Consider the following 20936-nt stretch of genomic DNA (forward strand, 5'->3'; position numbering starts at 1 on the left):
AAGTTAGACGAGATAGCCGTCTTCCTTCACCCGCACTGAACGGTCAGATAGAAAAACTGAATACCCAACTACAAAGAAAAACAAAAAAATGGAAGTTTATTTAGAAGAACTTTATGTCAAACACGATCAAAAAGCCTCTGAAATGACAAAAGCAACTGCTTGAGTTTCACCAGACTTTTCCACTAAATTTGTCCATAGGAGGATAACATAAATCAGTATATCACCAGTGAGTAGACATTGACGCAATCTATACTTGGGATCTTTGATCAGATGAAATGTTTCAAGATAGTTTAGGAATTGACAGTAAATGGGTTTTCTGTTATTTTAGACAATATAGAAGTGCAACTGGACGATAATCGGATGGAATAGGGATTTATCACCATTTGTAGGGACTGTCTGGATATGAACAATTTAGCAGAAAAAAAAAAAAAAAAACGCCATTGGAATAAGAAAGTGTAAAAAGGTGACAGAGAAAAGGAGTAAGATCAGGGCACAGGTTTTAAGAACAAGTTGACAAATAGTATCAGGACCTGGCACTTCTTTTGGCATCAAGAGTGTTCAAAATTCTTCTGACATCCTTTTGACAAAAGATCACATGATGCATTGAATGAAGCGTACTGTGAATGGTAGGAAGTGGATTACCAAGATAAGATCATTAATACAAGAGTCAGAAGAAAAGTAGGGTGCTAACAGGTCAGCTTTCTCTTTGGCTGATGTGGCCATAGAACAACTAGGTTTTAACAGAAGTGGGAGCAAAGAGGGCAAAGGTTTGGGCCGATAACTTTCGTAAGAGACCAGAATGGTCGACTACATTTTGACAAGAAGGAAGTTTTCTACTCTTAACCTGTTCAAAATATAGTTTGGACTGATTAATAACTGCTTTAAAATTGATGCAAGTTTTTGTGTAAGAAGAAAATGCACCTTGACATTTGGATGTAAGGACGAGGTTTTAGGAATCTCTACAATTTCCAGTGAAATTATCCTACAAGAATAATTTTACTTAGACGATATGAGAAAACATTGACATCGAGAGATTTAAAACAGTAAGCCAAACAAAAAAAAAAAAAAAATAGCAATCTCGCAAATCATCTTTTTAATGCCAAAAACACGAAGTTGAGAAAGGTCACAAAAGGATCCATGACTGAGATGACTAGAAGACCAGTCACCTAAACCATGTACTTACAGTTGTTTGCGAGAAAAAGATCAAGCGTGTTGGCACTGTGTTTAGGATTGTCTGCTATTTTGGTAGGTAAATGAACAATATCTGCAAGGTCATTAGTAATTGCAAAAGCCTCAGCAACCCGACCACCTAGGTCCGTATGAATAGAAAATGAAAGCTAGCTGAAGTCTGATAAAATCACCAAGTAAAATTACCTCACTTAGAAAGTTGGACTGCAGAAAGTCAAGTTTCAAAGAAAAGTCAGAATTCCAAGCGATTAGTGGAGTAGGGAGAACGATAGAGGCAACAGATGAATTTAAAAAATGGGAAAGAGATATTCTAAACCAGAGAAGACCAAAAAAAAAAAAAAAGGGTTCCGGGCATTCTGGTCTCTTGCCAAAGCTATTGGCCGCAACTTTTGCCCATCTCTGCTCCTACCTCTGTCAAAACCAGATGGTTCTGTTGTCACTTCGGCCAAGGATAAAGCTGACCTGCTAGCATCCCATTTTTCTTCCAATTCGTGTATTAATGATCTTGGTAAAACACCTCCCACCATTCCCAACATGCTCCATTCAATGCCTGTGATCTTCCTTCAAAAGGATGTCAGAAAGATTTTGCCGAATCTTGATGCTAAGAAAGCTCCAGGTCCTGATGGTATTCCTCCACTTGTTCTCAAAATCTGTGCTACCGAACTTCTCCTGTTCTTTGCCGCCTTTTTTCGCTTTCTTATTCCAAAGGTGTTTTTCCTTCTCCTTGGAAATTTTCTCATATCCAGCCAGTTCCTAAAAAGGGTGACAAATCCCTCCCTTCCAGTTATCGTCCCATTGCAATTACTTCTACTCTTTCTAAAGTAATGGAGAAATCAATTAACCGCCAACTCTTAAACCACCTAGAAACCTTCCGTCTGATCAACGATCGCCGGTATGGATTCCGTCAATGTCAATCCACTGGTGATATTCTGGCTAATGTTACCCATTTATGGACAAATTCAATGGAAAAGTTCGGTGAAACACAAGCAGTTGCTCTAGACATCTCAAAGGCTTTCGATCGTGTTTGGCATAAAGGTCTTCTAAACAAGCTTCCAAGAGGAAGCAATATTTGTAATGTGCTCTCTGTCTTCTAACTTCTTCACTAATGCCGGTGTTACTCAAGGTTCAGTTCTTTTCTTCTTGTATATTAATGACCTTCTTCCATTGACTGGAAATCCTATCCATAGTTTTACTGATGACAGCACAATGCATTCCACTTTCCATTTTGAGAAACCTTTCCCTGCTCGATCAGCTTCAACTTCTAGAATATCCGCTACCAATTCTTTAAATTCCGATCTCCAGGTAATTCTCCAGTGGGGCAAAGACAACTTAGTTGATTTAAATCCTTCTAAAACTCAGTCTTGTCTTATATTTCGCAAAAAGGATTCTTCTGCTGCTATGCTTATCTTTGGTGACACTCCGATTTCTAGGCAAAATGATATATCTCTTTTGGGGATTACCCTGACTTCTAATCTCTCTTGGCACAATCACATTACAAATATTGCTTCCTCTGCATCTAAAAACCTTGGTTTTCTCTTTTGCTCTCGGCGTTACTTTTCTTCCAAACAGCTGTTCACTTTGTACAAATCGCAAATCCACCCTACCATGGAATATTGTTCCCACATCTGGGGCGGTGCCTCCAAAACCTCTCTCAGGCTTCTAGATTCCATTCAGAAGAGGGCAGTTAGACTAATTAATGACTCATCTCTAACAGAGTCTCTCCACTCTCTGTCTCATAGACGTACTGTTTCTGCTGCATGCCTTTTCTACAGATACTTCTATGGGCACTGTTCTTCTGAATTGGCTTCTATAATTCCCGCTCTCTGTTTCAAAACGGTCCAAACATGTGCCGCCATCAGAAAACATTCATTTACTGTCCAACTTCAAACTCACAGAACCAACTTTACATCTTACTCGTTTATTCATTTAACTGCCATTTTCTGGAACAACCTTCCTTCATATGTCTCTCCTGAAAATTACAGTCTGCAGAAGTTCAAGTCTAATGTCAACAAATATCTTCTCTCGTCTTCTCAACCTCCAACCCAAGCACGGTAATAAGTACTATAGGTTCAAATACCTCTCGTGTTTGGAGTTTTCATTAAAAAAAAAAAAAAGGGTAAATTCCAAGTTACTAAGCCTCTGATAGGGGATATCAGAGCGGTGATATGCACATGTACCACCTTTGAAGCAAAAGGAATCGTACAGAGAATAATTAGCACAACTGGGATAAGCAGTGCTTGCATCAACCGATAATTGGGATTCTGTCGGAAAAATTAAGTGGGGCTTGGCAGACTGTAACTGGAAACATCATTGAGATTGGAACTGAGACCACGTATATTTTTGAAATGAACCAGGAAGTGTTTAGGTCTTTTCGCAGATAAGCTTGTTCTATTAGTTTGACTGTTCAGTAATAAGAAAAGGTGGAAGAACATGTATGAAGTAAAGAAATTTTTGTATATGGTGTATACACGGTAAGAATATACCCAGCTCCTTGTCATATTGTGGCCTCGACAATGCTCCACCGTATACACACTACTCCCTCTAATCATCATCTGGCGGAGCAGAGGCAGCGAGATTACACATTAGCTAATCCGGATGCCGCCTTGAGAGTTACCTATAGGTTTGGTCTGGTGGACTATCTAGCGGCCGGCCTGCAAATACCGTTTTACAAATGTACCTTTGAAATGCAAGAAAGATTGGATCTCGCCATGGTGTCCATCATAACATCAAAATACAGTACATCATACTGCAAAATGCACTCAATCCTGCCCTATTTAATATGTAAATAGGACAGTACTGAGTTTTAGATGGATTGAAGTTAACTAAGTTTTCTTTTGCTCATTAGAGTTAACTGGCAGGGGCGGGCCGTCCCGAGGGTGAAAGGCACCCGGGTGCCAACATTCAAGGGGCGCCTGAAAACATGAAACTTACCTACACATATGAAGAAAATTTTAAAGGGGAGCGCCAAATTGCGATTGGCACCCAGGCGCCACATACCTAGGAACGCCCCTGTTAACTGGAGTTTGGCATTTAAGGAACTGGTGGCGGATATTCGAAAAATTGAATCTGAATCCTACCATCGAAAACGATGATAAGATTTCCAGTCATTGGAAGAAGATCAGTGACTAAGGCTATATTGTTCCGTATATACTGTCTGTATATTGTGTGTCCTGTGGTCGATGATTTTCTGTTTGCTGGACGAAAAAAAAGAGTTGCCGAGAGAAAAAACCGTGCTACCCTCACTTGAGACCGACTAACTTAGCCACATTGTGAAAAAGACCCATAAAATTCCTCACACCATCGAATGGATTCAAACTCATGTCTTTTCCCGGCCGTCTTGGGAGAATGGCAATTCTACCAACTGTGCTACCCACGAGGTCTAATATAGAAGAGGAAAAAAGTGAGAGAAAGAACAGAACCTTGGGGATTATTAGCATTAATGGAGAAGTTAGAAGAAGACAGTCGTATAATACCATTACCCACAAAGAGAAAACTGAGTAACCAACTGCAAAAATCAGTCGGCAGCCCCATAAGATGGGCGCTTGTTTAGAAGATTTTTATGCGAAACACAATCAAATGCCTTAGGAATGTCACGAGAAATTTCTTGAATTTCACCAACTATTTCCATCGAATTTTTCAACATTGAGGAACACATCCAATACATTACCACTTGGATCGGAATTCATAATGACGATCACTGATCAAATAAAAAGTTTCGATATAGTTCAAGAGTTGGTGATTTATGAATTTCTTCACTGCGCATTGGAGAGAGAGAGAGAGAGAGAGAGAGAGAGAGAGAGAGAGAGAGAGAGAGAGAGAGAGAGAGAAGTAAGTTGGTTTGGGGGTTGGGACGACACCGAGAAGATAAGGTCAACAGATAAAAGTCCTTCCAAACGAGACGAAGTTGTGTGGAAAGTACACTGGTCAGTTAAAACATTATGACCACCTACATAACAGTGGGTATATCTCCTTATGTCCCCAGTACCACCACCACACGGGGAGGCATGGAAGGTCCCTGAACGTTGCAAGAGGTATGTGGTACAATATAGACAGGATTGCGTCCCATAGATCTGCAACAGCTTGTGGTGGCGGTTCCCAAGCGCCGGACCTGTCGGTTCACATAGAGCTGTTCTATAGTATTCATATCCAGATTCGGCGGCCAAGGTAGCACCTGAATGTCCTTTTTGTGTTCCGCGAACCACTCTCGTAAACAGCGGCAACGTGGCAGGGTGAATTATCCTTCTGGAACACACCCGCGCCATGCGGGATGACAGTCACCCTGAAAGGATGAATCTGATCAACCACAATGGAAAAAAAAAAAACTCTAATATTAGAGCCACCAAGACTCATCAGCCCATGTGTAATGTCCATAAATTCCATGTGTTCTCTGGTAAATTTTCGGGTTTTTACTGGACAAAATTTAGGTCATGTTGCACCGTATATAATATGTCTGTAAATTACGGGTTCTATGGTCGATTTGCTGGTTGCTGGACAAATCTCGAGTTTCCTAGAGGGAAAAACCATGCTATCATCTCCTGAAACCGATTAACTCCGCAATGTTGTGAAAAAAGCCCATAAAATTCCTCGCATCATTGATGGGATTGAATTCGAATTCCGGTCTTTTCCATCTGGTGTGGGGAGGACGGTGATAATACCAACTCTGCTACCATCGAGGGCTCCATTTACCGGCGAGACAGCCTACATTCACCACGAACATCGATGAGGCGTGGACGCCCGCCATTGACCTGGCGACTGCTGCGCTGTCCACTATCCGTCCACTCTTGGAACACCTTAACACAGCGTCACTCCTGGGGGCCGTAGAACAGTCCAGGGGGTCCGCGAAACGGTGGTCGACCATATATATATATATATATATATATATATATATATGGTCGACCACCATATATATATATATATATCTATATGGTCACTGAAAAAGGTGTCCGTGATTTCATGATAAAATAACAATGCAAATACATCAATAAATTGATTTATTTGTTAATATCTACAGGGATATCTCAAGTTTTACTTCATACTTTTAAGTATGTTCCAATATGAGCACCGTTCGTTGTTCGGCAAACATCCAAGCGGTAGTCGATCTCTGTCCATGTGTGCTCAATCATTTCTGGCGTAACGGTTGCTATTGCAGCTGTGATTCTCTCTCTTAAAGGGTGCAGATCGGGAATCTTTTCTGCGTAGACGATGTTCTTTAGGTAGCCCCACAAGAAAAAGTCAAATGGTGTCAGGTTAAGGCTTCTTGGTGGCCATCTTACTGACACTGACTGAGGTGGTGCGCGTAGGAGTCATTCTGTGCACATTCACGGTGCAGCCAGAGTCATTGTTGAGGTGTCAAATGAAACTTAGTGAGTTACCACGCTGTTTGCTTATACGATCACAGCAATCGATCAAATATTTCCGAAGATAATTAAAAGGGAAATCACGGATACCTTTTTCGATGACCCTGTATATATACAGGGTCATATGGTGTTCAAAGAAAGTGCATCACCTAGGAATTTTACATTTCTAACCCTTTTTCGCGATGGTACGTTACAATAATGACTAGCATCACAAATAGAAATATAAACAAAAGATATTTATTAATAGTTAAGGCAAAGCTAAGTAATATTTGACAGGTGCTTTCAAAATATTCCAAAATGAGCATTTGCAACCTTCATACAACAGTTTTGGTAAACACGACAATTATGGCTGAAACGTTAATCAGAAGCCCTCAATTTGCTTCAGTTTATCATTTTAAATGAAAAACAAAATGAAAAGTTCACCATGTGCAAACTACTATTCAGTTGAACTGCCTCTGGCCCTAATGACAGGAGCACACCATCGAGGCATTGACAAGATCAATTTCTGAAGATAATCAACTTATAGTTCGTGGTTCCGAACACGAATTATGACTTCCTGAAGTTCACGAAGGGTCTTTGGTTTCTTTCTGGCAACTACAAACAGATTCCACACGATGCCAACCAGTTCTCTATATGATTCAGGTCCTGGCTGTTTTCTGGTCAGCTAAGAGTTGTAATGGACCGTTCTTCCGACCATCTTTTCACCTGTAACAAATGTAAACACATTACTGTCGAACCTCTAATGCAGAAATGAAGCTAAAGTAACTACAGAAGTGCCTATTTACACTTTTCGCCCGATGACAAGAAGCAGAGTCGTCCAGAAAGATGCAGTTACTTGGCAGTAACTGCAGGTTGAAATGGTCTCTAATGGTTGGCAGCAATTTGCCTTCCAATATAGCCAGGTATCCATTGGCATTTGCGGAATCTTTTATAAACTGCAGGTGACCTACTCCGCGATACGAAATGCAGCACCATATCATTTGACTGGTAGGGAATTTCAGTGTAGACACATTTTTGTAAAATAATAAGAGGAGTTTACCTCAATATAGTACGTAGAACACTTCCGTACGATACACGCCAGAAATTAAAACGAAAAACTTACATTAGAATAACAAATAGTTTAAAAAATAATTAAAAATCAATTTAACACAATTAAAAATAAGAAAATTTATTAAAAGAATTTAACGAAAAAAATTGCAAAACGATTTTCTCAAATTACGATTTTTTCGAATTAATTCTTTTAATTAATTTTCTTATTTTTAATTGCGTTAAACTGAGTTTTATTGTGTTAAATTGATTTTTAATTGTGTTAAATTGATTTTTAATTTTTTTTTAAACTATTTGTTACTCTACTGTAAGTTTTTCGATTTTTTCGTTTTAATTTCTGGAGAGTATCATACGGAAGTGTTCTACGTACTATATTGGGTTAAACTCCTCTTATTATTTTACAAATATTGATATCAACGTAGAGCGTATTGAGTATTATAGCTCTGGTTCATACTATCTACTGTAGACACTATACAGTCTGGATGGTATTCTTCACCACGTCTACGGCGAATCGTTTGTCTCCCATCAGAGCCATGCAGGTTGAATTTCTTCTCATCTCCGAGAAAATAACTAACTTCCACTGCTCTAGGGTCCATTTGATATACTCCTTACACCAAATTAATCGGGCCTTTTTAATTTTTTATATGAGAAGGGGCATCTTCTTAGAGCGACGGGCCATTTTTCAAGAGGCGTCTTCTGACTGTTACTGCACTTGCTACCACTCCTGTATGTTCTTCCCATTCTCTTTTCGGCTCAACGAAGAAGCTTTACGGTTTTTAGCATTAGCATTAGTAGAGGCATTTGATGCAAGAAAGCAAGCTTATGCAGCATCAGCCAAAAAAAAAAAAAAAAAAAAACCACTTCCACTTCACCCCTCTGTTCGTTCAAAATACCTGTCCAGCTGAGCCTTAAACTTATTTAGGCTATCAACTTCCACGACAAGGGATGGAAGTCTGTTCCACCAACCAACCACTCGCTGGCTAAAGGCAAATTTCCGCACGTCTATCCTACATCTGTCTTTCCTCAATTTGAATTTATGCCCTCTCAGGTGATTATTCTGAGCGAGGGGAAGAATCCCATCAGCATTGAGCATGCTCAAACCATTCAATGCTTTATACACCTCTATCAGATCACCTCGCTGGTGCCTAGTCTCCAGACACTGTAATTTGCAACACTTAAGCCTTTCTTCGTAAGAGCACCCCTTTGTTCCATTCACTAATCTTGTTGCCCTTCTCTGTACTCGTTCCAGCAGCTCTACATCCTTCTTGAAATGAGGCCTCCAGACCTGTATACGATACTCTAGGTGTGGCCTGACCATTGCCTTATATTTTAAGGCATAAGCGCTTCAAAACGCGGTCCTGTTTGGAGTAGAAACTCGTTTGCGACCGGTTCCTTTTTTTCATATCAGCAGAACTTGAGTCTGCTGATAGGAAATGATTGAGTCCTATCAGCAGTATTCTTGAGTTTGGAAATAAATCTACTCACTTTCGAATGATTACAAGACACTAAAAGCAATATGAAGGGAAAATATCCTTCGTCACGTAAAGCAACAGTAGCACTCTTTCTTCGTGGCGTCAACTGCACGTAACTCGGCATCCTGACAAAAGCAAGGAATGACTGCAACTCTTGCAGAGTGTGCTTATATAGCTGAAAGTAACAGCTGATGCAATATTACGTCATCACCTATGCGTTCCCGTCGATGACGCGATGAGCTTTAATGGGCTTTTTTCATCCGTGGCTGAGTTAGTCGATCTCAGGCGTAGATATCAAGGTTCCCCCCCCCCATAAACTGGGGATTTTTTTCGTTCAGAAAAACAGGCAAATCGACCAGAGAACACATGCAATTTACAGACAAAATACATATATGGGTATATATTAGAAATAATGGGTGGCCCTAATATAATACATAATTCGATTTGATTTGATCACCTACGCGTGTTAATCTTATCTGATGCAATCTGTAAGAAATATTGTCATATACTTACGTTATTGTCGGACGACAATTACAATTTTAAGGGGTGATGCACTTCTTTTGAACACCAGTATATACGTATACACATAACATATGCATGCATATGTTATATATAGGGGTCCGCAAACTTTTTTGACTTTTGAAAGGGTCCGTAAATCTCAGTAGTTTGGGAACCACTTCCTTAACATATCAATAGCACTCCGCGAACAGCCGAAGATTCGCAGTTTCCGTAATACAGCACTTCCACCTTTCAACCGGTACCCGATAATCATACCGTTTTCGAAGCTCGTCAGGTCACGTTCCTTGCCCATGTCAATCAACTACATGGACCGCATGCCAAGAATCTGTAGTATCACATTTATTAGTTCTCACCGTGACACGTGCGTCACTAGGCAGAGAGGAACGGTCGATTGCTAAAACACGGAGTGGTCACCTGAATACAGTGCAGTCAATTTTTTTTTGACTGGACAGTGTATTCAGGGTGGCTGTATAGAAAATGAACTATCGTACTCATGTTATAACCAAGTTTTTTTGAACTATTAAAACTACGAGAAATACAGTACTACTAATTTAAAAGAGTAAAAAATTTAAAACTTAAAAGTAAGTTTCGAACTTACGAAAATTTAAGGACTACGAGAACGTTAACAATGTTCTAGTAGTTTGTGATTCATAAATTACTTACAGAAACACAATTTTTTTTACATCACTCATGAATGCTAAACAAGTTTTCACTTCTTGTTAACAATGTTCTCGTAGTCGTGTGATTTATAAATTACTTACAGAAACTTTTTTACGTCACTTGAATGCTAACCAATTTTCTGTTTCTTTGTGAAACACAGAAGTTACTAAATTATCATTATCTGGTCTTCTAGAGGACAAAAATAAATAAATAAAAATATATCATATTAAGGTTACCCGACAGAATAAACACACCCACCCAAGTGTAAATGTCCGTAAATTGTGTCCGTGTTCTCTGGTTAGTTTGTCTATTTTACTGGACGAAAAAACACAAGATTTCGGAAGAAAAATTCTTGCTATCCATTCGAACAAGAGGTGACGAGATTCGAATCCATACCTTTACCACACTGTGTAGAGAGGGCGGTGATTGTAATTATGAAAGCATCCTTCTATTTAGAGGAGGTTTCTAGAGATTGGAGGTGTGCAATTGTGTCCCCTATTCACAAAGGGGGTTTAAAGGGCAACGTGGGCAATCAACTTCTAAGCTTGACTTTTGTTCCAGGGAAAATAATGGTTCAGTGATTAAAGAAGTATTGCAAGATCATCTTAACAGGAATGGAATTATATAGAAATCATAGCATGGGTTTCTTAAGGGGGAGACCTTATCTAGCCAATCTGGTTAGTTACTATGATCCAATAACAAAGGAACCGGATGCAAAATATAATTTTGACATCATATACTTTTGTACAGCTTCTGATACTGTTCCACATGAAAAGCTGCTGTACAAGTTGAAGCAGTGTGTCATTTGGGGAAAGCTCCTGCTATAGATAAAAGGATGGTTCAGTGGCAGAAGAAAGAGAGCATGGTAATAAATGAGCATCGCTATTCTCTTCTCGGACTAATGTTATCAGTGGAGTCAATCAGAGTTCAGAGCCCAGATTTAATATTAACGATACCGATGAAGGCACTCAAGCTTATTTTCTCTTAATGACTAAGTTTTGCAAATTATCAAAGATCGGCTGGATAGTGAAAGACACGAAACAAGGTATACTACTTTATGAAGACCTAGAAAAATTGGGTAGATGGACTGAGAAGTGCCAATTGAGGTTTACCGTTGACAAGTGCCAATTACTGCAAAATTGTACAGTCCGACACGAAGTTCTCTGAGCAGGCAAACAGGCTGCTGGAACAGCCCATTGGATTCGTTCAGTGATATACAGGAATTTTGCCAGCAGGATAAGGAGGTGGTTATACAAGGCAATAGATAGGCCGCATCTTGAATAATACATACAAGTGTGGAAGCCTCATTTTAAAAAGTATATGGATTTGTTGGAAGGAGCGCAGAGAAGAGCAACAAGATCACAAGATCAGTGAGGGAGAAAAACGGATACTCTTACCAAGAATGGCTTCACTTTTATAACATGCAGCGTCTGGAAGAGCGGCACCTGCGAGGAGACCTCATTGAAGTGTTTAAGGCTTTAAATACATTGAGTAAACTAAACGCTGATGGTATTCTAACTGTTTCTCGGACACACACACACACACACACACACACACACACACACACACACACACACACACACACACACACACACACACACACACACACACACACACACACACAAGGGGACATAAACTTAAATTGAAAAGGATAGCGGCAGATATAGTGCGAAAATCTGCATTTAGCAAAAGAGTGGTTGATTGTTGGAACAAACTTCCACATGGCATCAGGGCCGGCCCCAAAATTTGTGGAGTCTGTCCAAGAATTACTTGCGGGCCCTGGGGTCCTGTGCAAAACTTATACGGGGTGTTTTTGAATAGTGATTTTTTTAGCAATTTTCAAGTCAATTCGCGCAAGCGCTCTTGGAGTGACGATAATGGGGTAACTAAATAAATAATAAATTTTAATAAATTTTCTGTTTATACTCCAGGACAACCAAACGGTCAGAGGAGTTCACAAGATAGACAGAATACAAGAAACAGCACCGTATTCAGCAGTCACGGGCTTGAACCCCGGTCACTCAAGGCACGTGTACTTATGCACCCACGCGCCTGACCACTAGACTACGGCGGCCGGACATTAAGATGGCGGTAGGCTCGTTGACAGAAATGCGGAAAGGACAGGGATGATATTATTATTTTGACCATTTGAGCTTGGGGTCCTTTTCGACAGAATCGGTTAAACATGCTTGTGGCCGGCCCTGTCTGGCGTTGCGGAAGTGGATAGTTTGAATAAGTTTAAGGAAGAATTAGAGAAATTATTGAGGGATCGAACTGTGATGTGGGAAGGCTTTTTTTTTTTTTTTTGTTGGTGCTGTATAAGCTCGCTTCCTTGCATCATTTTCCACTACTAATCCTAATATTAACTCTGGAGTTTTCATTCAAGAAACGTACAAATCGACTACAGAATAAATTGACGCCTTATGGCTTTAGTTACCTCGGCGCAAAAATCATTCAATCGTTCGAGGAATGAAGACCACATTTATAAGAGTCTTTGTCTCGTTTAAGCTCTTATCCGAGACGACCACCGATGCTTAAGAGTTTGACAAATTTCAATAGAACATTTCACCAACGGGAAATGAAATCATCCACGGCAAGCTTGATTACAGGAAGATATCATCATCGCGATGAGTACCGAAACAGTTTACTGAGCAATAGAAAATGTACATGGGACTCTCTTTAGAGGATCTTCTCCATTACGACACAAAAAACGGATTGTTTCTGAATAAAATCATCACCAGTGCTGAGACCTGAATAGAATCGACACCTCTCCAGGTAACCTACCATCTTTGTGCTTAAGAACATCATGTTCGAGATCGGGACTGTTGTTAAGTTTCCGGGTCTTAGTGTCGAGAAAACAATAAAACTTCCGTATAATTTTGAGGTGAATATGATTTTATAATATTTATATTATATGCTTTTTTTTAATGCATATAACTTATGACGCTATTTAATACTTGTATCACATACTGCAATGTTTTTAATCAAGGGATTGAGCCTTTCCCACTACATGAACTACTTTAAAAATAAACAAGGTCACGAGATCAGCCTGTCACAATTCTTTAGATATGCAACTCTATTTTAAATAAAATACGCTATTTGGAGAATCATTATATTTTTTTTATTATAACAAAACACATGACGATGTTCGAGTATCGGGGACAGGCTTGGCGAGAGGAGTCACCGAGGGCGAAGTCGACGATGTCACTGAATCGCGATTGTCAGAGGGCGAAGTCAGTGGGCAGTGACGCCACTATTCACCGATGTTTTATTATTATTATTATTATCTGTTTATTCACCTTAGGTTCACCCCCTAAGCAGCCAGTGGGCTAGGAGGATGTACAAATATATTTTTTTTATATATACAGTATACAATTTTATACAAATTTTCGATATTTAAAATAATGACATTAATTAGAAAATTATATTTACTTAATAGCAAGTAACGATGAACTTTAAAATAAAACTGATATTAAATTAATACTGTAATTACATACACAGCTTGACCTACATATTATTTCTTCTGTAATTGTCATTACGATTTGTTTAGCTTTTACACTAATATAGTGCTTTAACACAATATTATTACATTAAATTATTTACATACTATACATTTCTGATATAAATAAAGCTCAGATTTTATAGTACTTCTGGTGATTTGGTCCAAATCTGGACCAAATCATCAGAAGTACTATAAAATTTGGCTTCTGTATGTTTTATTTTCTCCTAACTTTTTTGGATTTATGGAGAAGTTGCTGAAGTGTTGAAACACGTTACTTGGGAACATGTCTTTTAAGGAGTTCAGGTTAGTGAGCTTAATCCTAAGTGGAGGGTGCTGGCTCTGGTGGTTTCTCTTCCTTGTTTTTGGGAATGAGATAATGCCTTCTATCGATGAGGCATCAATCTGGAGGGCTAGCAGCTTAGCGAGTGTGGACAGACTTTTTTTTTTTTTTTTTTTTTTGAGAACAGTGAGCTCCCAGGGGGTCATGCCTAGATTGACTAGAAGAATAGATTTAGAGATGGCGAACGGGTTCCCCCTCCCAGACAGTTCAGTCATCGCAGAATCCAATATTCCATTGTCAGGAATCTGTTACACTGAGAGGTAGATGCGGAGGACCAGATTTCAGAGGCATATAGAGGTATAGGAGAGAGACACCTATCAATGTACTGACAAATCAGTTTGACGTTATGGCAGCCTACGAGCTCCTGGTGGATAGCCCAGAATGCAGCATAGGTCTTCTTTTTCTTTGTATTTAGGAAGTGATCTTAGAAATTTAAGTGTTTATCCCACGTTAGCCCTAGGTCAGTATGCGATGAAACTTTTGGAATTGTCTCACCATTAACTATAACTCGGATATCATTCCTGAATTTCCTTTTCGTGATTGTCATATAGGCTGACTTGGCATTGCGTAATTGGAGTCCAGCTAGCTGTAAATTTGACTTGCTGTTTACTGTTTTTCCGTGTGTAATATTCAAAGAAATGTTATTTTTCTTCATTAATTTATTGATTATTTGCACTGTCTGTATATCTGTATATGTATATCTAAAAGTAATAGCGAATTCGTTTTTCCTGTTTTCTTCTATACAACCCCCCCCCCCCCCAACAAATTAGCCCTGGTGTGTAGCACAGTTGGTAGAAGGACGGCGGTCCTTCCTACACCGGGTGGAAAAGATCTGCGTTCGAATTCCGTTCGATGACCCTTGGAATTTTATATGGGCCTTTCTCACAACGTGGCTGAGTTAGTCGGTGTCATGCAAGGTTCGCATGGTTTTCACTTCCGGATACTCGGAATTTTTGTTAAGCAAACAGCAAATTGACCACAGAATACACGCAATTTACAAGCATAATATATATATATATATGGCTATGGCCTAAGTCGTTGATGTGCCTAAAACTCAAGAACAACATAACAAAAATGAAGTTTCCGATAATTTCACATGATTTTCCAGTTTTTTTTTTATTTTTTTATTTATTTCCCTTAACGAAAGCTTTTATTTAATAAGTGAGAGCAATTTTTGCTCCTTCAAAATAACTTTCTTTCATAACTGACTGTTATAACATGTAGACATGTATGGTATCTTATGTAGGACGGCACCTGAACGTCAGTTCAACTCGGCCAAGAACTGACCGTTATGAAAGAAAGTTATTTCCCTGGGCAACGCAAAAGAAAAAAAACAGAAAAAAAAAAAAAAAAACGAGTTTTGCTTGGTTGGTGTTAAAATGCATGGCCGCTGACGCGGTTCGCACTGCATTTCTGTATGAATAATTAATTTCTTGAAAGCAATTCGGTTACACCAGTTGTCCTCTGCGATCGGGCGCCTCCGTAGCCAGGTGGGAAGGAGCAGCAGTGCGTAGCACACGCTTCTTGATTAGACCGGGGTTCGAGCCCGTCACTACCAAATACGGAGGATGCGGAAAGGTCAGGAAATGACCACCGCATATCCCGGAGCAATATGGCCTTTAGGAGCATTAGCAATTTGCTAATGCTCCTAAAAACCAAATAACAAAAATAACCTCTGCGATTTCTGAAGGCAAGATCAGTCACGATAACAGTAAAAACTTAGTATTCAATCATACGAAACATTAAAAATGCAGTAAAACACACCGACGCATTGGCCTGACGTAGCCGAGTGGTCAGGAATGAGAGTGCATCGCACGCGTTCCTTGAGTGGACCGGAGTTTAAGCCCGTGAATACTTAATACGATAAATATTTGTATTAACGATTTATTGTAAACTCTCCGGTTGTCGTGCCGGAGTATAAACAGAAAATTTAATTTAATTTAACATTGGAGATCAATGACATCTTAATCTGATGACTCTCCCGGCAATGGACATTACATATAATGTCATCACTGGCGCACTACACAAATGCATTGGGCCAATATCTGCCTTTTCTGAATATCAGTTATATTAGCAGAAAGAGCAGAATTCAACACGCACAGTAAAATTCCATCACAATGAATATTGCTTTAACAAAAATTTAACTCAAAATATTTAACTCAGTGACTACTGAATTATTATCACCCGATCCGTAACGGACTATGCTGCATAGCACGCGATATAAAAAGCCGAACAGCTTCCTACGCTAGAGTAGTGGTAATTTGTATCTAGTCATGCAAATCAAAGTGATAAAATAGCAATTATGGGACAGTAATGATATCACGGAGTTTCAAAAGGGGCATGATTGTGAGTGCTCGTGCTTTGGGTGCTTCCATATCGGAAACGGCATGTCTTGTAGGTTAGTTACGACCCATTGTGATTAGGGTGCACAAAGAATGGAGTCGAACGGGTCAAACCCCGATAGAATTGTAAAAGGATTACGCAAGGTGGATTTTTGTGGTAAGCCAAGGGTGCACAAGACGATAATGCGCCGCGTCATCTGGCTCGCACTGTGCACAGGTGGTTCTAGGCACATAGTGAAACTATCACCCATCTTGATTAGTCTGCAAATCGGGACCGGCGGAACACGAAAAGCCTAGTAAGCGTGGCATAGGGGGCGCCAACGTCTGGGAGCACGAAAATTCAAAATTTTTATTATAATAATATTTAATAAAAGCATCTGAAGGACGCCAAATACATTTCTGCCTAGGGGCGCCAAAAACCCTACAGCCGCGCTTGCTCCAAATTCAATCCAACTGAACACCTATGGGAAGTTTTGGAAAGGAAGGTGAGGTGTATGGACATACACAATCATCATCGATTCCAACGCTGTGGAAAGCCTTGCAGGTAGCATGGCTGAAGATCTCGAAGGACGTCTTCAGACATCTAGCTGAATCAATGCCTAGGCGAATAGCTGCTTTTATCCATGCGAACGGTGGTCCAACACGGTATTAGGGTAGGTGGTCATAAATCGATGATCACTCAGTATATTTGCTGATGGCATTCTTTCTCTTGCTCAGACTACACACATGAGGAGGTGTAAATTCAAATTGAGGAAGGATGGTTGCAGGATAGATGTGCGGAGGTTTGCCTTCAGCCAGCGGGTGGTTGATTGTCCGAACAAACTTCAATCTGTTGTTGTGGAAATTGGTAGTTTGAATAAATTCAAGGAAGAACTTGACAAATTATTGGAGGGGATAGGCAGGTGAGGTGAAAAGGTTTTTTTTTTTTTTTTTTTGGCTGATGCTTTATAAGCTTGCTTTCTTGCATCCTATTCCACTACTACTAATAATAATACTAATTTCTACGTGCTGAGAAACTTCCTTTATTTAAAAATGCTTTGAAATTCTAATGAAATAATTCGGATCACAAATTCATTCAGTACAACGAATTATCTTTGAAATTCACCTGATCATAAAATGTATTTGACTTACAGAGAATGAAACTCGATGCGTAAATATTGTGAAAGGTTTGTGATCACTTAATTCTTGTGTTATCTCATGTTTAGAAATCAGTAAATCATATTCTGATATTATTCCTTTTGATGAGTGTTGCGTAGGGTCACTGTACAGTTAATACTGCAATTTTTTTATTTTATTATTATTTTTTTTTTTTTCATGATTTTCCGCAATTTCTCGGATTGTTGATTTTGAGCTGTTTTTATTAGATTCCCTAACCGTATCGCTTTACCATTTTTGGCAAACCAACAATCGCTTTCAGACTTTTCTGTACAAACGACGGTAGGGGGGGGGGAATTCCCCACAGCGCAATCACATTCAGTCAAGCGCATTTATTAGAAAATTTGGTACAGAGATTCTCGAGGAATTCACTTGCATTCTCTTAGCCTGGAATAATCCTCTGCCATTACTGTCAGAGGCATTTGGTTCTGTTCTGTAATGGATCAGCCCGCTCCTTCTGTAAGAAGCAGTGTGAATCCATATTGAGTATTTAGTACTGTATTAAGCTTAAACTACAACAGCTAGGCCTAATAGCCAGAAAAGCTTATAATGAGATAAAACGTTTCACTAACCAGTTGATAAAGTTCAGGCCCCTATCCGCTTGACAGTCTGTGTTTTTTTGACAGAAGAGAAAGATTAAAATATTAGTTTTTTTACTGCTTTTACTACACGGCACTAATTTTGTTCACTATACGCTAACACAGCAACGACACCTTTTGAAACTGTTATGTAGCAGAAATACATAAATAAATTATGTTAAATTATATTATGTTAACTAATATATTCAAAGCTTGGCCTACTATGAGATAAAACGTTTCACTAACCTATTATCTAGTTGATAAAGTTCAGGCCCCTATCCGCTTGACAGTCTGTGTTTTTTGACAGAAGAAAAAGATTAAAATATTAATTTTTTTACTGCTTTTACAACACGGCACCAATTTGTTCACTACACGCTAACACAGCAACGACACCTTTTGAAACTGTTATGTAGTAGAAATACATAAATAAATTATGTCAAATTATATTATGTTAACTAATATATTTTCGTTATGGTTTTTCTATTTCACTAGGTTGTTTTTTTTTTTGGGTTTTTTTTTTTTTAAACTTTTGTGTAATATACACAATAAAAATATTAATATTGTCAATTGATTGATTTATTTATTAGTGATGCAAATTTTCTTAATACGCCAATTCGTATTAAGAAAATTAATAGATATATGCGTAAAGCATAGGACTACGAATTAGAAATTCACTAATGGACGTTCAATGTAAATACACAATATTTTGTTCGTAGTGAACTCGAAAGTAGTTGAAATGGCATCGATTTAATTGTATCTCATATTGCGACTACCTTCACAACGAGTTGCCATGATATTATACACTACCTCGATTAAGTAACACTTCGCTAATAGAGAAGACTACTGTTGCTTATTCTCTCGACGGATACCATCACTCAGATGGCACCATTTCAAGGCTTGTTGGCCTATTATCGGTGGGCAGGTAGGTACCCTGGTGTTTTAATCACGACAATCCAGTTGCGAAGTATATTTTCACAATATGAGAGATGCCTAATGGTGTGCATAAGTATATACTTATGCAGTGATATGTGCGTAAAGCAGGACTACGAATTAGAAATTCACTAATGAACGTTCAGTGTAGACAGTGTAGATACACAATATTTTGTTCGTACTTTCGAATCCACTACGAAAAAATATATATTGTGTATCTACACTGAACGTTCATTAGTGAATTAAGAAAATTAATGGTAATTTATTGTTCACTGTAGAGTTCCGTGCAGAACTCTATAGTGAATGTTATGCAAATTACACCACGCAGCAAAAAAATGGGTAAATAATATGGAATTGAGTCCAAATCGCGAATATAAATTAATTGAATTGCGAATATAAATTAATTAAATCGCGAATGTAAATTAATTCTGCTCTCCTGTCTTTATGATAGGGAATTTTTGAAATCTTAACAGGAAATTTATGAAATTTTAGAATTGGCCTGTGCAACGGGGTAGAAAAAGTCAAAAACTGAAAGAAGAGGACTTAAAGAAGTTAAGTTTTGCAATTTCTCATTATCCAAACACTATAAGAAAGTGAAGATTATTCGGAAATTATAAAATGATGTCTGCTTTTTCTTTTTTACTTTTCACATCCGGCCGATATTGAGAAAACGAGAGATCGATGATAATTCAAATTACAAAAACAAACACATACCTGATTAATTACTGTTACTTAGGAAAAACTAATGAAAACAACTATTTCATGAGGTAATATATTAATTTATTCTGTTATTGTTCTATATTATTTACACTCAAAAACTGAAACCTCACCCGAGCTACAGAAACCCTATGCAGGATTCTATGCCAGATTTCCCCGACCGGTGATGGATCGGGAGAAAAAGACAAACTGCCAGGTCATGAGGGCATTCATAGTCCCATAAAAGCATTCCACTGCTTTTATGGGACTATGTGAAGAACATTGTTCACAGCGAAAAGATTAGTGATGTGACTCATTTAAAAGAAGCTCTCACTAGAATAATTGAAAGTTACGCCTGAGATCATTGCTATCTGAGTTGGCTACTCAAATAAACAAAAGCATAATGTACAGTAAGAAAATTTTTTTAAATTCGCTTAAAATACTCCACCATGCATTTGTGAAACCCTATGCTACTGAATCTTTCTTTAATAAAATACGTACAACTATAAGTATGCAGAGTTGATGAATTTTAACATTTTTGAAACTTTTTAAATGCGAAATTTTACTTCATTTTAAAATTTATTTCTAATTTTACTACTGCTTGGTGTTGTTGTTGTATGATTTTAGGCGCATCAGCAACTTGGGCCATATTGCGCCGTATATAATATGTCTGTAAATTGGTTTACAGACATTATAATGCGTGTGATCTGTGATCGATTTGCTATTTGCTGGACGAAAAGCCCCAGTTTTTGCGAGATATCAGCTGTCTGGGACCTAACTCAGCCACGTTGTGAAAAAAAAAAAAAAAAAAAAAAGAAAAAGAAAAAAAGAAAGCAGAATTGTTAGAAAATGTAAAAACAGATCCTGAAAAGCAATTTTTTGTCCTCCACAGGAATGGGACAGTCTGAAGTGACGCTTCACCCTCACAACTTAAACTGGTTTCGAATTCCAGTACGATTAAAAACCTTTTGTTCCAGTTGTTGCACTATAATTTGCAGATGAATTCAAAAAGTTGATTGGCACTCATGACAAGTAATAAAATAACCGGAGTACTAACCTCATTTCCGATTTGTCAGCCTTACAGTCCGACATCCATGAATATCATGTGACAACTCATAATCCCTTTGGACTCAGAGAGTATATCTATTCA

At 38.6% G+C, this 20936-nt stretch overlaps 1 protein-coding gene across 1 annotated transcript in view; it reads left to right on the forward strand.

The window, feature by feature from the left end:
• Nucleotides 1-20936, forward strand: part of LOC150089711 (forkhead box protein L2-like) — a 50092-nt gene that overhangs the window by 8547 nt on the left and 20609 nt on the right. The window lies entirely within an intron of this gene.

Source organism: Mastigoproctus giganteus, chromosome 2 (assembly GCF_048544385.1).
Source record: "Mastigoproctus giganteus isolate SK-2022 chromosome 2, ASM4854438v1, whole genome shotgun sequence".
Lineage (NCBI taxonomy): Eukaryota > Metazoa > Arthropoda > Arachnida > Uropygi > Thelyphonidae > Mastigoproctus > Mastigoproctus giganteus.